This window comes from Neoarius graeffei, chromosome 4 (assembly GCF_027579695.1).
Source record: "Neoarius graeffei isolate fNeoGra1 chromosome 4, fNeoGra1.pri, whole genome shotgun sequence".
In the NCBI taxonomy this organism is placed as follows: Eukaryota; Metazoa; Chordata; class Actinopteri; order Siluriformes; family Ariidae; genus Neoarius; species Neoarius graeffei.
In genome coordinates, this window is record NC_083572.1 from 101,772,323 (window position 1) to 101,786,111 (window position 13,789).

General features: G+C 45.0%; 1 protein-coding gene across 2 annotated transcripts in view; it reads right to left on the reverse strand.

Annotated features, from left to right (window-relative positions):
• LOC132885416 (zinc finger protein OZF-like) overlaps positions 1–7,269 on the reverse strand; it is a 49,014-nt gene extending 41,745 nt beyond the window's left edge. The window contains exon 1 of one of the 2 annotated variants that reach the window (XM_060920076.1): positions 7,214–7,269. The gene's annotated coding sequence lies outside the window, so the exon portion shown is untranslated. The remainder of the gene's footprint in view (positions 1–7,213) is intronic. The other variant, XM_060920075.1, reaches the window with a different exon arrangement.
• Positions 7,270–13,789: the final 6,520 nt, after the last annotated feature.

Here is a 13,789-nt window from a genome sequence, read left to right on the forward strand (position 1 = left end):
CAGTGCATGGCAATGGAGGTGGGCGCGGTGGTTCGGATCCCTGACGTGCCAGAAGCCGCCCTCGAGTGGGCCGGAGCGTATCGCATACCGGTGAGTATCTAAGGGGATACATATCAGGCGTTGGTGGATTCTGGTTGTAATCAGACCTCCATTCACCAAAGCCTGGTGCAACATGAGGCATTGGGGGGTGCACAGGGGGTGAAGGTGTTGTGTGTGCACGGGGACGTTCACAGCTACCCTTTGGTGTAAGTCCACATTTTTTTCCGAGGGGAAAAATTTATAGTGAAGGCGGCAGTTAATCCTCGCCTTACCCACTCTTTAATTTTGGGGACTGATTGGCCGGGATTTCGGGGTTTAATGACACGCTTAGTAGAGAGTGGGTCCTGCCATTTAATAGGGGGAGGTCCCGGTGTCACTTTGGCGGGAGCAGCTGTCACAGAGCCGTCTACGTCATCTCCGCGTCAGAGTGAGGAGCTGCCGGCACCTCCTCTCTTTATTGGGGAATCCCTCGCAGATTTCCCATTAGAGCAGTCGCGAGACGAGACTCTGCGACATGCGTTTGACCAAGTGAGAGTAATCGATGGTCAAACGCTCCAGCCGAACGCCACCTCGTCCTTCCCCTACTTCGCGTTTATGAAGGATAGATTATACCGAGTGACGCAGGACACTCAAACTAAAGAGCGAGTCACGCAGCTTTTAATTCCAAAGAGCCACTGCGAATTGGTATTCCAGGCGGCTCACTTTAATCCCATGGCTGGACACCTAGGGCAGGATAAGACACTAGCCCGAATAATGGCCCGATTCTATTGGCTGGGGATTCGCGGGGATGTCCGTAGGTGGTGTATGGCGTGCCGCGAATGCCAGTTAGTGAATCCAGCGGCCATTCCAAAAGCGCCTTTGCGCCCTCTTCCTTAATCGAGACCCCGTTTGAAAGAGTTGGGATGGATCTCGTCGGGCCATTAGATCGGCCAGCACGAGGGTACCGCTTTATATTAGTTCTGGTGGACTATGCAACACGATACCCGGAAGCAGTGCCTCTGCGCAATATCTCAGCACGCAGTATTGCGGAGGCGCTCTTCCGCGTTATCTCCCAAGTCGGAATCCCGAAAGAGATTCTGACTGATCAAGGCACCACGTTTATGTCACAGACACTGCGCGAACTGTATGGGTTATTAGGGATTAAGCCAATCCGCACCAGCATGTATCACCCACAAACGGACGGTTTAGTGGAACGGTTCAATCGCACCCTCAAGAATATAATTTAAAAATTCGTAAGTGAGGACGCACGTAATTGGGATAAGTGGCTCGAGCCCTTGCTGTTTGCAGTGCGAGAAGTCCCCCAAGCCTCCACGGGGTTCTCCCCGTTCGAATTATTATATGGGCGTAAGCCGCGCGGCATTCTAGATGTGCTGCAGGAAAATTGGGAGGAGGGACCTTCACAAAGCAAAAATGAAATTCAAAACGTTATGGACCTGCGCACAAAACTCCACACCCTCACCCACCTAACCCAGGAGAATTTGCGGCAGGCCCAAGAACGGCAAGCCCGCCTGTACAACAAGGGTACGCGCCTTAGGGAGTTCACACCGGGAGATAAGGCACTCGTACTGTTGCCCACGTCGAGCTCCAAATTGATCGCCAAGTGGCAAGGACCCTTTGAGGTCACACGGCGAGTCAAGGACGTCGACTATGAGGTGAGGCGAACGGACAGGGGTGGGGCGCTACAGATTTACCACCTCAATCTGCTTAAACTCTGGAATGAGGAGGTCCCCGTGGTGTTGGTGGTTCCGGAGAAGGCGGAGCTGGGGCCGGAGGTTCAAAAAGGGGCATTGGCATCACGTACCTCTCCGGTCCCCTGTGGAGACCACCTCTCCCCGACCCAACTCATGGAGGTTGCCCAGTTGCAGACCGAGTCTTCGGATGTGTTCTCGCCCCTGCCTGGTCGTACTAACCTCATAGAGCACCACATAGAGACGCCCCCGGGGGTGGTAGTGTGTAGCCGCCCTTACAGGCTACCCGAACACAAAAAAAAAGGTGGTTCGGGAAGAACTTGAGACCATGCTCGAAATGGGCATCGTCGAGGAGTCCCACAGTGACTGGAGCAGCCCGGTGGTCTTGGTACCCAAGGCCGACGGGTCGGTCCGGTTCTGTGTAGACTATAGAAAAGTCAACGCGGTGTCTAAATTCGACGCGTATCCAATGCCTCGTATTGATGAGCTGCTCGATCGACTCGGCACGGCTCGCTTTTATTCGACACTGGATTTTACGAAGGAATATTGGCAGATCCCCTTGACTCCACTATCCCGAGAAAAAACGGCCTTTTCCACACCGTTTGGTTTACACCAATTCGTCACACTTCCGTTTGGGCTGTTTGGGGCGCCCGCTACGTTTCAGCAGCTGATGGACAGGGTCCTCCGCCCCCATGCCACCTATGCGGCCGCCTACCTCGACGACATCATCGTATATAGTAATGACTGGCCGAGGCACCTTGAACACCTAAGGGCTGTCCTTAGGTCGCTGAGGCGAGCGGGTCTCACAGCCACCCCGAAGAAGTGTGCAATTGGGCAGGTGGAAGTACGGTATCTGGGCTTCCACTTGGGCAACGGGCAGGTGCGTCCCCAAATTTACAAGACCGCAGCAATTGCGGCCTGCCCGAGGCCCAAGACCAAAAAGGGGGTGAGACAGTTCCTGGGGCTGGCTGGCTATTATCGTAGGTTTATACCTAATTATTCGGACATCACCAGCCCGCTGACTGATCTCACTAAAAAGGGGGCAGCAGATCCAGTCCAGTGGACGGAGCAATGCCAGCGGGCTTTTTCTGAGGTAAAGGCTGCACTGTGTGGGGGGCCACTTTTACACTCCCCTGACTTTTCTCTCCCTTTTATGTTGCAGACCGATGCGTCGGACAGAGGGCTGGGGGCGGTTTTGTCCCAGAAGGTGGAGGGGGAGGACCGCCCTGTCCTGTACATCAGCAGGAAGCTGTCGGTGCGTGAAGGGCGCTACAGCACCATAGAGAAAGAGTGTCTGGCCATCAAGTGGGCGGTCCTTGCCCTCCGGTACTACCTGCTGGGGCGCCCTTTCACCCTCTGTTCGGACCACGCGCCCCTCCAGTGGCTGCACCGCATGAAGGATGCCAACGTGCGGATCACCCGTTGGTATCTGGCACTCCAACCCTTTAATTTCAAGGTGGTCCACAGGCCGGGGGCGCAGATGGTCGTGGCGGACTTCCTCTCCCGTCAAGGGAGGGGGGAGTCGGCTGCAGGCCGGACGGCCGCCCGGCCTGAGTTGGGCGGTGGGGGTATGTGGCAGCGGGGGCATGGTCAAGCGCCGGTCTGTGACAGGAGGGCGGAGTCAGGGAAGGTAAGTGGCAGAATCACTACACCTGAGAGCAATTAACCTGTGTTTGTGTGTCTTCCCAGTGACCACACCCTACTTAAGGAGGGAGAGCGAGAGCAGAGGGGCTCTCTCCCGAACCAGACGGCTGATGTGTGTGCGTGTTTCTGAGTGTGTTTAAATAAGCTGAAAAGCTGAAAATAAAAACAGGGTTCGTACACATTTTTTACAATCAAATTCAAGCACTTTTTAAGGACTTTCAAGGTCAATTTTCCAGTTTTTCCAGTACCATTAAAGGAGAAATCTCGTGTGATTCAATCCATAGCCCTTTGTTTGTTTGAGGTCACCGAGTTCTGCCTGTGGGAAAAAGAACTAGAAAATCTGATACAACCTAGGCCGAATATCGAACTGGCAGCTAACATTAACTGAATGGGGCATAGAAAATGAGCTACTGTGCCCCATTTCATTAGTTGGCTGCTGATTCTGTATTTGGTGTATGCTGTAGAAAATTTTACTCAATTCTTTTTCTTACTGACAGCTCTTTGTGACCTCAAACAGCAGAGCTATGGACTGATTTAGACCATATTTCTCCTATCAGTTGTAAATTGCATAATGCGATACAAATTCATGCACCCTCAAAATGGCCATTTGGGCAATTCCATGTAAATGTCAACCTCACCATGCAAAAATAAAGCAACATGTAATACATCAAAACCACTCCCAGAGATATCACCTAGGCCTGTATTTTACAGATGTGAATAAGTTGAACCAATTTGTAACCAACCTAATATGTCACTGTCAGTCTGTCTTTCTTATAATGTAAAACCCAAGCTAAAATCAACTTTGATCATGTACAATTCTATATTATTGCCACAAGCCACAGAAATGTATGCTAAAATCCACAAAACAGCAAAACAATAGCCATCCTAAATATTATTTAAGAGCTTTGATAGTTTTAGCTGATATTTAGAGTGTTTCTCAAAGGGTTATGGTGATTAAATTGCTGATTTTCTAAACATATGCCATGTCTATTTCAGACGCGTCACATCCATAACGGAATTTCGTCACATCCATAACGCTGATTTTTCCTTCCGAAACTCTGCATGAAATACAAAATATTTTAAACAAAGATTTTTTAATATTCACCTTGGACCCCTCTATCAAATGGATCTCTCCATTTTGACATTAGGTTTACAATTTCAAAGAGTTTGACAAAAATGTACAGTCACCCAAGAAAAGTGATACTTTTTCTGTCACATCCATAACGCATCTTTTATTGGCATTTTCTGGCATGCCCTAGATGTACTATGGGAATTGTTCTTGTTCAATCACTTCTCCAGTATGGTACAGCCTTAAAATATGCAACACCTGTTTAAATACTGGGAGACAATAAAACATGCACTGGGTCATTTGTTGTCATTTTGAGTTCAAGTGTCACGTCCATAACGCTGGAATTGCTCACTTCATGTGTTTATTTATTAACAAAACTTTCCCAAATTAACAGGATAAATTAAAGGGGAAGATTGTCACACTGACAATGTCAGTCACTTTTAAGTAAGCAGAACTTGCTTGACAACTAAGGTTATAAGCGTGGCATAGTTGACACGCAAAAAAGGTACACTTAAATTTTTACATACTCAATTCCACGCAAAAAACATAACAAAAGCAGTACATACGATCGTGTGTGCGGGGTGTTGTTCTGTTGCCCTGCCAGATAACATAAGGCAGGTGAACCTTAACCACCACGTAACCGTGTAACGCACCTGCCCGTTGCCCAAGTGGAGTAACCGTGGCAACACTGGTGCTGAATTCAGCCCCGTCACATAGTTGACCACAAGTTCGTGGGACACCTACTTTGGCTGAGCTGCAGTCAAAATGATTAAAAGCTGCATCAAGTTTAGTTGTATTTTCTTTAAACACATTCCTATCCATGACATGCACAGAGGGTAATTTTTCAGTGGAGAAATAACACTGTTAGTTCAAACCAAGGTTGCAGGTGGGACAAGCCAAGTTGGCCATTTTCACACTTATTTCGATTTTTTCCAACAACTGAGAAACGTCAGAGAGGTCTGCTGAATTTTTCACAGTCTGCCCCAGGGAATTCTTGTTGTATATACAGGTTTTAGATCTCTCCACATTACACAGGCCTAGAGGTGGCACTGGGACACAAATTTCTCAGTATTCACAGAAACAGATATTGGGAACTTTTTTGATCTAAATGAGAAAAGTGTTGTGTTTGCTGTATCATCAGCTTTTCTACATTTTAGCATTCATTTCATCACATCATTCCATCCTCTTGTAATAACACACAAGAAAATGGACTATATGGTATAAAATAAATATACTAACCTAACAAACTTCACTCTAATGTTTTGTCTGAGAAAAAAAAATCAGCAGGTGAGGACAATAGTGTCCTGCAAAATTAGTGACAATACTTATGTTAATAATTGCAAGCAATCCACTGAACCCAACAGTCAAAACTCAAATATATTAGAATTTAAAAGAAATAAACTCGCTATAGTTTTAATCATTGATTTAATGAACTGTAACTCAATGCACCACATGTTTTTCAAGGCTCAATACAAAATGGAGTGCTATTGTTTAAATAGTGCACTACACAGGACACATATACTATATAGTGCACTGTGACAAGAAAAAGCAGTATATTTAATCACAAACTTTTTTGAGACAACTGAACAATGGTGTGCATGGCAGGATTGCAAAGAGAAAGCCACTGCTCTCCAAAAAGAACATGACTGTCCATCTACAGTTTGCCAAAGATCAGGTGGACTGAATGAATGGATACTGGGAAAATGTTCTGTAGATAGATGAGGATAGATAGATAGATAGATAGATAGATAGATAGATAGATAGATAGATAGATAGATAGATAGATAGATAGATACTGGGAAAATGTTTTGTAGACGGATGAGACCAGATAGATAGATAGATAGATAGATAGATAGAGATACTGGGAAAATGTTTTGTAGACGGATGAGACCAGATAGATAGATAGATAGATAGATAGATAGATAGATAGATAGATAGATACTGGGAAAATGTTTTGTAGACGGATGAGACCAGATAGATAGATAGATAGATAGATAGATAGATAGATAGATAGATAGATAGAGATACTGGGAAAATGTTTTGTAGACGGGTGAGACCAGATAGATAGATAGATAGATAGATAGATAGATAGATAGATAGATAGATAGAGATACTGGGAAAATGTTTTGTAGACGGGTGAGACCAGATAGATAGATAGATAGATAGATAGATAGATAGATACTGGGAAAATGTTTTGTAGATGGATGAGACCAGAATAGAATTTTTTGGTCTAAATGAGAAGTGTTGTGTTTGCTGTATCATCAACACTTCTATATTTTAGCATTCATCACATCATTTCATCCTCTAGTAATAACACACAAGAAAATGGACTATATGGTATAAAATAAATACATTAACCTAACAAACTTCACTCTAATGTTTTGTCTGGGGAAAAAATCAGCAGACGAGGACAATAGTGTCCTGCAAAATTAGTGACAATACTTATGTTAATAATTACAAGCAATCCACTGAACCCAACAGTCAAAACTCAAATATATTAGAATTTAAAAGAAATAAACTCGCTATAGTTTTAATCATTGATTTAATGAACTGTAACTCAATGCACCACATGTTCTTCAAGGCTCAATACAAAATGGAGTGCCATTGTTTAAATAGTGCACTACACAGGGCACATATACTATATAGTGCACTGTGACAAGAAAAAGCAGTATATTTAATCACAAACTATTTTTTTTTAACTCGACGGGATTTAATTATACTTTTGTAATTCTGTGAAATAAAAATATGTTTATGTTAAAGTCAGACACCTCACCTGGGTCCTCGACAAAATCTTGGCGCTTCTTCTTCTTCCCTGACTGCGATTTCGCCCCTGAGTTCTGGTTAAAACCTGGAGAGCTCATAGGTTCGTCAGAGTGAAGCCCTCTGGCCGCCATCTTACCACTCGCATCGCGTGTATTTGGCTTGTGTGTTAAACCATCATATCTGATCAAATTTGCCCCAAGAAAAGCATCTCCTGACATTTTTCCCCCTTTCATCACCTCTTATTTTCTCAAGTTTACCCACATTCCTTACATATCTTTATTACACTTCCCTTCACTGTTATTGTTTTTTCCTTTTCCAGTTCAGTCTCTAATAATTTTTTTAAATAAATATATTACGTTCATTATGTCTTCTTCTTTAAATAAAAATAATTAGTTTTCTTTTGTTTCAGACATGTAAAAGCTTTTTACCTTTACCTGACATGTTTCGACGGTGTAACTTCCGTCTTCATCAATAATTTTTTTTGAACGGCTCTTTTACTACTATAATTATTTTTCGGGAGATTGTTTCAGTTTTTCTTATACAGTGTATCTTTCTTTTTTGTATCGTTTGTCTTCCTATCTATCTATCGATCGATCAATCTATCCATTATCTGTAGCCACTTAGCCTGTTCTACAAGGTCACAGGCAAGCTGGAACCTATCTCAGCTGACTATGGGCGAGAGGTGGGGTACACCCTGGACAAGTCACCAGGTTATCACAGGGCTGACACATAGAGACAAACAACCATTCACACTCACACCTATGGTCAATTTAGAGCCACCAATTAGCCTAACCTGCATGTCTTGAACCGGAGCACCCAGAGGAAACCCACGCAGACACGGGGAGAACATGCAAACTCCACACAGAAAGGCCCTCGCCAGCCACTGGGCTCGAACCCAGGACCTTCTTGCTGTGAGGCAACAGTGCTAACCACTACCACCATGCAGCCCATTATTATTATTATTATCTCATCTCATCATCTCTAGCCGCTTTATCCTGTTCTACAGGGTCGCAGGCAAGCTGGAGCCTATTCCAGCTGACTTTGGGCAAAAGGCGGTGTACACCCTGGACAAGTCGCCAGGTCATCGCAGGGCTGACATATAGACACAGACAACCATTCACACTCACGCCTATGCTCGATTCAGAAGAAGAAGAAACCTTTGTCACATACACACTTCAAGCACAGTGAAATTCATCCTCTGCATTTAACCCATCTGAAGCAGTGAACACACGCACACACACCCAGAGCATGTGTTTGGACCGTGGGGTAAACTGGAGCATCCGGAGGAAACATACGCAGACACAGGGAGAACATACAAACTCCACACAGAAAGGCCCTTGCCAGCCACTGGGCTCGAACCCAGGACCTTCTTGCTGTGAGGCAACAGTGCTAACCACTATACCACCGTGCCGCCCATTATTATTATTATTCCAACACAAGGGCTGTACAGGCGGCACGGTGTACAGTGTTCAGTGGTTAGCGCTGTCGCCTCACAGCAAGAAGGTCCAGGTTTGAGCCCCGTGGCCAGCAAGGGCCTTTCTTTGCGGAGTTTCCATGTTCTCCCCGTGTCCGCGTGGGTTTCCTCTGGGTGCTCCGGTTTCCCCCACAGCCCAAAGACATGCAGGTTAGGTTAACTGGTGACTCTAAATTGACCGGAGGTGTGAATGGTTGTCTGTGTCTATGTATCAGCTCTGTGATGACCTGGCGACTTGCCCAGGGTGTACCCCGCCTTTCACCTGTAGTCAGCTGGGAGAGGCTCCAGCTTGCCTGCGACCCTGTAGAACAGGATAAAGCGGCTAGAGATAATGAGATGAGATAAGCTGTACAATACTTCCTTTCTATTTAGGACAGTTATTGAAACAGGATTATTTTCTCATGTTCTTTGCCATTTTCATTTCATTCTCACAGTCATGTCTTAATGGTATTTATTGGTCACATAATTCACTGTCACAATATTCATGCAGCTTGCGACCAATATGACCAATAAATACTGTTAAGACATGACTGTGAGAATGAAGTGAAAATGGCAAATAATATGAAAAAATAATCCTTTTTCAAAAACTCTCCTAAATTGAAAGTAAGTATTGTATAGCCTCTGTGTTGGTATAATTAATTAATTAATAGATAGAAAGGAAGAAATATATGAAAAAGAAAGATACACTATATGAGAGAAAAACTAAAATAATTTCCGATGAAATAATTATAGTAGACTAGTAAAAGGGCCATTTAAAAAATGATCAGAGACCCGACTGGAAAGAAAAAAACAGTAACGGTGAAGGGGAGCGCTATAAAGATATGTAAGAAATGGAGGTAAAGTGGAGAAAATAAGAGGAGGTAATGAAAGGGAGGAAAAAGTCAGGAGATACTTTTCTTGGGCCAAGTTTGATCAGATACAATGGTTTAACAAGCCAAATACACGCGATGTGAGTGGTAAGATGGAGGAATGGGCTCTGAGCTCTCCACATTTTATACAGAGCTCAGTGGATTTCGCCAGACTCAGAACGACATCCCGAGGATGACGTCACCATTGGATAGACGACGTTGTCTCGATAAGTGTAGCTGTCAGGTCAAACAGAGTCGAGCGTTTTGGTTGAATAAACAGGTTTAACCGTGATAATTTATTTTTAAATAAAAAAAATATATATTCTTAATATGTGGTAAAATTAAACCCCAGTTGATAAAACCCCAGCTTAAAATGTATTTTATATATATATATATATATATATATATATATATATATATATATATATATATGGGTCTGTCTCAGAAACTGGGTACTGTGGGGATAGCCCGCTAAATATACTCACAGTCAATAAACTATACGGTTTTGAATGGTCATGTTGGTTTTAATTTGAAATAAAATTATGAAAGAAATAATACAGATAAAACTAAATCTTTGATGTGAATACTCTATTCAGAATTTGGCAAAAATTCTGCAAATTCGTGGAAAAATGGCGGCTTGATCTGGGACATGATAAATGGTTGACTACATCGCATTCCCTTAAAAAGGTTGTAGTCCACTGAAAAGTCTACAGTTATCGCTAATAGTATTTTAAGTTGTAACTTTTTACACTTAAGGATTGGTGCACTCACAGAATAATCAGAACCGTAATAAAACATCATGCAAAATATTTGATCACCATCGTAACTCCATTTTCCGCGTACCCAAAACCAATACAATCGTGTGTTTTGATCTAAACGGAAAGCCTCAGGGTCAAGGTCACTACCTCACCAAAAGTAGTAACTTAAAATCACTATGCCATTGTAGAATCAGACCAGGTGGGTGGAGCACAGAAGCACAGCAGGCCAGAACTGAGTTCTCAAAAACCTCTTTTATTGTAGCTTTTCAGCTTTTACATTCACTCTCCCAGGCACGCATGCACACACACAAGTGTTCTGGTTGGGGGAGAGCTCCCTTTCCCTGCTCTCTCTCTCTCCTTTTAAAGGGCGCGGTCACTGGGGAAGACACACAAACACAAGTTAATTCCCATCAGGTGCAATGATTACACCACTTACCTTCCCCGACTCCGCCCTCCATTCACAGACCGACGCTTGGCCACGCCCCCGCTGCCACATACCCCCACCGCCTGACTCAGGCCGGGGAGCCGTCTGGCCTGCAGCTGACTCCCCCCCTGACGGGAGAGGAAATCTGCCACGACCATCTGCGCCCCGGCCTGTGGACCACCTTGAACTTAAATGGCTGGAGTGCCAGATACCAATGGGTGATCCACGCGTTGGCATCCTTCATGCAGTGGAGACACTGCAGGGGCACATAGTCCAAACAGAGGGTGAAAGGGCACCCCAGCAGGTAGTAGCAGAGGGCGAGGACCACCCACTTGATGGCAAGGCACTCTTTTTCTACGTTGCTGTACCTGCCCTCACGCACCAACAGCTTCCGGCTGATGTACAGCACTGGACGGTCCTCCCCCTCCACCTCCTGGGACAGAACAGCCCCCAGCCCTCTGTCTGACATGTCCGTCTGCAAAACAAAGGGGAGAGAAAAGTCAGGGGAGTGTAACAGTGGCCCCCCCACACAGTGCAGCCTTTACCTTAGAGAAAGCCCGCTGGCATTGCTCCGTCCTCTGGACCAGATCTGGTGCTCCCTTTTTAGTGAGATCAGTCAGCGGGCTGGTGACGTCCGAATAATTAGGTATAAACCTACGATAATAGCCAGCCAGCCCCAGGAACTGTCTCACCCCCTTTTTGGTCTTGGGCCTCGGGCAGGCCGCAATTGCTGCGGTCTTGTTAATTTGGGGACGCACCTGCCCGTTGCCCAAGTGGAAGCCCAGATACCGTACTTCCACCCGCTCAATCGCACACTTCTTCAGGTTGGCTGTGAGACCCACTCGCCTCAGCGACCAAAGGATGGCCCTTAGGTGTTCTAGATGCCGCGGCCAGTCATTACTATAAATAATGATATCGTCCAGGTATGCGGCCGCATAGGTGGCATGGGGGCGAAGGACCCTATCCATAAGCCGCTGGAATGTAACGGGCGCCCCAGACAGCCCAAAAGGAAGTGTGATGAACTGGTGTAAGCCAAATGGTGTAGAAAAGGCCGTTTTCTCCGGAATAGTGGAGTCAAGTGGATCTGCCAATATCCCTTTGTCAAATCCAGTGTCGAATAAAAATGAGCCATGCCTAGTCGATTGAGCAACTCGTCAATACGAGGGATTGGGTACGCATCAAATTTAGACACCGCGTTGACGTTTCTATTGTCTACACAGAACCGGACTGACCCGTCAGCCTTGGGAACCAAGACCACCGGGCTGCTCCAGTCACTGTGGGACTCCTCGACGATGCCCATTTTGAGCATGGCCTCGAGTTCTTCCCGAACCACTTTTTTCTTGTGTTCGGGCAGTCTGTAAGGGTGGCTGCACACTACTACTCCCGGGGGCGTCTATGAGGTGGGTGCGGCCGGGCAGGGGCAAGAACACGTCAGAAAATTCTGTCTGCAACTTGGTGACCTCCATGAGTTGGGTCGGGGAAAGGTGGTCTCCACAGGGGACTGGAGTGGTTGGCGATGTCAATTTTCTTTTTTGAACCTCCGGCCCCAGCTCCGCCTTCTCCGGAACCACCGACACCAACGCCACGGGGACCTCCTCGTTCCAAAGTTTTAGTAGATTGAGGTGGTATATCTATAACGCCCCACCCCTGTCCGTTCGCCTCACCTCATAGTCGACGTCCCCGACTCGCCGTGTGACCTCAAAGGGTCCTTGCCACCTGGCGATCAATTTGGAGCTCGACGTGGGCAACAACATGAGTACTTTATCTCCCGGTGTGAATTCCCTAAGGCGCGTGCCCCTGTCATACAGACGGACTTGACGTTCGTGGGCCTGCCGCAAATTCTCCTGGGTTAGGTGCGTGAGGGTGTGGAGTTTGGCGCTCAGGTCGATAACGTATTGAATTTCGTTTTTACTGGTCGAAGGTCTCTCCTCACAATTTTCCCGTAGCACATCCAAAATGCCACGCGGCTTATGCCCGTATAATAAGTCAAATGGGGAGAACCCCGTGAAGGCTTGTGGGCAAGGCAAGGCAAGTTTATTTATATAGCACATTTCATACACAGTGGCAGTTCAATGTGCTTTACAGAAGTAAAAGCAAAACAGTAAACAATAGAAAATAAAATTACATAAAATAAATGGGGAAGAAAATTAATAAGAATTAAACAATAGTAGAAATAAAATAATAAAATGAGATAAAAGTTCAATTAAAAAAAACAGCAGAATAAAATAGAATAAAAGTTAAGTAAAATTTAAAACATGGAGAGACTGTAAAAGTAAAGAGTTTAAAACATGTAGAGATGGCAATATTAATAATTTAGCAGAAAGCATCTGAAAACAGCTTGGTCTTTAGTCTAGATTTGAAGCTGCCAACAGCAGGAGCATTTTTGATGTCTTCTGGCAGTTGGTTCCATAGCTGTACTGCATAGTAGCTAAAAGCTGCTTCACCACACTTTGTTTTAACAACAGGTTTTAACAGTAAATTTTTCTGCTACGATCTGGTAGATCTGATTGGGTTAGGCCGCTGCAACATATCAGAGAGGTAATTGGGCCCTGTACCATTTAGAGATTTATACACCAGCAGCAATGCTTTAAAGTCAATTCTGTAGCTTACTGGAAGCCAGTGAAGGGACCTTAGAATTGAAGTAATGTGTTCTGTTCTTTTTGTTCGTGTGAGAACCCTAGCTGCTGCATTTTGAACCAGCTGAAGTCGTTTGACGGGTTTTTTTGGCAGGCCTGTGAAAAGGCCATTGCAGTAATCAACCCTACTAGAGATGAAGGCATGTATAAGTTTTTCCAGATCATTTTTTGACATAAGTCCTCTTAGTTTGGAAATGTTTTTTAGGTGATAAAATGCCGTTTTAGTGATTGCTTTCATATGCCTCTCAAAGTTTAGCTCGCTGTCAATGAAAACACCAAGATTTTTAACCATTTCTTTTGTTTTAATCCCCTTTGTGTCAAGAATAGTGGTAATCCTGAGTCTTTCATCTTTTTTTCCAAATAGAATTACTTCTGTTTTATCTGTGTTCAGCTAAAGAAAATTTTGTGACATCCAGTTGTTGATTTGATCAATACACTGGTAGAGA